This window comes from Osmerus mordax, unplaced genomic scaffold, assembly GCF_038355195.1.
Source record: "Osmerus mordax isolate fOsmMor3 unplaced genomic scaffold, fOsmMor3.pri Scaffold_133, whole genome shotgun sequence".
NCBI classification, from domain to species: Eukaryota; Metazoa; Chordata; class Actinopteri; order Osmeriformes; family Osmeridae; genus Osmerus; species Osmerus mordax.
Genome location: NW_027120445.1, coordinates 27,501 through 31,740, shown reverse-complemented (window position 1 = coordinate 31,740; position 4,240 = coordinate 27,501).

Genomic DNA, 4,240 nt, shown 5'->3' with positions numbered 1-4,240 from the left:
AACACGGGCGTGTCAAGTTTGCCACGCGCACGCGCATCCCCGCTAAACAGGGGCCAAAACAAAACTTTAAACGGAGCTACCGAATTGGAAACCATCAATCCTGGGAAAATAACAACTCACACGTGTGCCCCTTATGCTAACTTGAATTTAGAAACCGTCCTCAACAAAATCCCACGTTCGGGCGCAAAACTGCACGTTTGAGGCCACATTTTCAATGATGCTGGAAACTTACATTCAAAGCTGGGAAAATGTGCTCATCTACAGGCATCCCCACTTAGGGACGTCGTAGCACCTTGACTCGGGTGGCGTTGGAAAGGTCTGGTCCAGGGGAACACGGGCGTGTCAAGGTTGCCACGCGCACGCGCATCCCCGCTAAACAGGAGCCCAAACAAAACTTTAAACGGGGCTACGGAAAAGGGGAGAGCTTTTTCGGGGACAAACACCACTCACGTCGGTGCCCCCTGTTCCAACTTGAATTTAGAAACCGTCCTCAACAAAATCCCACGTTCGGGTGAATAACTGTGAATTTTAAGGCACATGCCTCTCTGGGCTGGGAGAGTGCATTCAAATAGGAGAAATTGGCTTCATTTAGAGGCATCCCCACTTGGGGACGTCGTAGCACCTTAACTCAGGTGGCGTTAGAAAGGTCTGGTCCAGGGGAACACGGGCGTGTCATGTTTGCCACGCGCACGCGCATCCCCGCTGAACAGGAGCCCAAACAAAACTTTAAACGGGGCTACGGAAAAGGGGAGGGCTTTTTCGGGGACAACCACCACTCACCTCGGTTCCCCCCATCCCAACTTGAATTTAGAAACCGTCCCCAGCCAAATCCCACGTTCGGGGGCAAAACTGCTCGTTTGAGGCCACATTTTCAATGATACTGGAAACTTACATTCAAAGTTGGGAAAAGGTGTTCATTTACAGGCATCTCCACTTAGGGACGTCGTAGCACCTTAACTCAGGCGGCGTTAGAAAGGTCTGGTCCAGGGGAACACGGGCGGTGTCAAGGTTGCCACGCGCACGCGCATCCCCGCTAAACAGGAGCCCAAACAAAACTTTAAACGGGGCTACGGAAAAGGGGAGAGCTTTTTCGGGGACAAACACCACTCACGTCGGTGCCCCCTGTTCCAACTTGAATTTAGAAACCGTCCTCAACAAAATCCCACGTTCGGGTGAATAACTGTGAATTTTAAGGCACATGCCTCTCTGGGCTGGGAGAGTGCATTCAAATAGGAGAAATTGGCTTCATTTAGAGGCATCCCCACTTGGGGACGTCGTAGCACCTTAACTCAGGTGGCGTTAGAAAGGTCTGGTCCAGGGGAACACGGGCGTGTCATGTTTGCCACGCGCACGCGCATCCCCGCTGAACAGGAGCCCAAACAAAACTTTAAACGGGGCTACGGAAAAGGGGAGGGCTTTTTCGGGGACAACCACCACTCACCTCGGTTCCCCCCATCCCAACTTGAATTTAGAAACCGTCCCCAGCCAAATCCCACGTTCGGGGGCAAAACTGCTCGTTTGAGGCCACATTTTCAATGATACTGGAAACTTACATTCAAAGTTGGGAAAAGGTGTTCATTTACAGGCATCTCCACTTAGGGACGTCGTAGCACCTTAACTCAGGCGGCGTTAGAAAGGTCTGGTCCAGGGGAACACGGGCGTGTCAAGGTTGCCACGCGCACGCGCATCCCCGCTAAACAGGAGCCCAAACAAAACTTTAAACGGGGCTACGGAAAAGGGGAGAGCTTTTTCGGGGACAAACACCACTCACGTCGGTGCCCCCTGTTCCAACTTGAATTTAGAAACCGTCCTCAACAAAATCCCACGTTCGGGTGAATAACTGTGAATTTTAAGGCACATGCCTCTCTGGGCTGGGAGAGTGCATTCAAATAGGAGAAATTGGCTTCATTTAGAGGCATCCCCACTTGGGGACGTCGTAGCACCTTAACTCAGGTGGCGTTAGAAAGGTCTGGTCCAGGGGAACACGGGCGTGTCATGTTTGCCACGCGCACGCGCATCCCCGTTGAACAGGAGCCCAAACAAAACTTTAAACGGGGCTACGGAAAAGGGGAGGGCTTTTTCGGGGACAACCACCACTCACCTCGGTGCCCCCCATCCCAACTTGAATTTAGAAACCGTCCCCAGCCAAATCCCACGTTCGGGGGCAAAACTGCACGTTTGAGGCCACATTTTCAATGATACTGGAAACTTACATTCAAAGTTGGGAAAAGGTGTTCATTTACAGGCATCCCCACTTGGGGACGTCGTAGCACCTTAACTCAGGCGGCGTTAGAAAGGTCTGGTCCAGGGGAACACGGGCGTGTCAAGGTTGCCACGCGCACGCGCTTCCCCGCTGAACAGGAGCCCAAACAAAACTTTAAACGGGGCTACGGAAAAGGGGAGGGCTTTTTCGGGGACAACCACCACTCACCTCGGTGCCCCCCATCCCAACTTGAACTTAGAAACCGTCCCCAGCGAAATCCCACGTTCGGGCGAATAACTGTGAATTTTAAGCCCCTTTTCCTCTCAAGCTGGAAACGTGCAAAGTTGGGAAAAGGTGTTCATTTACAGGCATCTCCACTTAGGGACGTCGTAGCACCTTAACTCAGGCGGCGTTAGAAAGGTCTGGTCCAGGGGAACACGGGCGTGTCAAGGTTGCCACGCGCACGCGCATCCCCGCTGAACAGGAGCCCAAACAAAACTTTAAACGGGGCTACGGAAAAGGGGAGGGCTTTTTCGGGGACAACCACCACTCACCTCGGTGCCCCCCATCCCAACTTGAATATAGAAACCGTCCCCAGCCAAATCCCACGTTCGGGGGCAAAACTGCTCGTTTGAGGCCACATTTTCAATGATACTGGAAACTTACATTCAAAGTTGGGAAAATGTGCTCATCTACAGGCATCCCCACTTGGGGACGTCGTAGCACCTTGACTCAGGCGGCGTTAGAAAGGTCTGGACCAGGGGAACACGGGGGTGTCAAGTTTGCCACGCGCACGCGCTTCCCCGCTGAACAGGAGCCCAAACAGAACTTTAAACGGGGCTACGGAAAAGGGGAGGGCTTTTTCGGGGACAACCACCACTCACCTCGGTGCCCCCCATCCCAACTTGAATATAGAAACCGTCCCCAGCCAAATCCCACGTTCGGGCGAATAACTGTGAATTTTAAGCCCCTTTTCCTCTCAAGCTGGAAACGTGCAAAGTTGGGAAAAGGTGTTCATTTAGAGGCATCTCCACTTAGGGACGTCGTAGCACCTTAACTCAGGCGGCGTTGGAAAGGTCTGGTCCAGGGGAACACGGGGGTGTCAAGGTTGCCACGCGCACGCGCTTCCCCGCTGAACAGGAGCCCAAACAAAACTTTAAACGGGGCTACGGAAAAGGGGAGGGCTTTTTCGGGGACAACCACCACTCACCTCGGTGCCCCCCGTCCCAACTTGAACTTAGAAACCGTCCCCAGCGAAATCCCACGTTCGGGCGAATAACTGTGAATTTTAAGCCCCTTTTTCTCTCAAGCTGGAAACGTGCAAAGTTGGGAAAAGGTGTTCATTTAGAGGCATCTCCACTTAGGGACGTCGTAGCACCTTAACTCAGGCGGCGTTGGAAAGGTCTGGTCCAGGGGAACACGGGGGTGTCAAGGTTGCCACGCGCACGCGCATCTCCGCGACGCTGCGAGCGAAACAAATTTTCAAACGCGCACACCGAAATGGGGACACTTTTTTCGGGGACAAACACCACTCACCTCGGTGCCCCCCATCCCAACTTGAATATAGAAACCGTCCCCAGCCAAATCCCACGTTCGGGCGAATAACTGTGAATTTTAAGCCCCTTTTCCTCTCAAGCTGGAAACGTGCAAAGTTGGGAAAAGGTGTTCATTTAGAGGCATCTCCACTTAGGGACGTCGTAGCACCTTAACTCAGGCGGCGTTGGAAAGGTCTGGTCCAGGGGAACACGGGGGTGTCAAGGTTGCCACGCGCACGCGCATCTCCGCGACGCTGCGAGCGAAACAAATTTTCAAACGCGCACACCGAAATGGGGACACTTTTTTCGGGGAAAATAACCACACACACCGCTGCCCCTTGCCCTCACTTGAAGAACAAAACCATCCCCAGCCAAATCACACGTTCGGGCGCCAAACGGTGCATTTGACACCCACAAAATACAAGTCAAACACACTCTCACACTGCAAAAGTTGGGAGCCCCGGGGAACAACACTACTCTCTCGGCCTCCCCGGGGAACAGA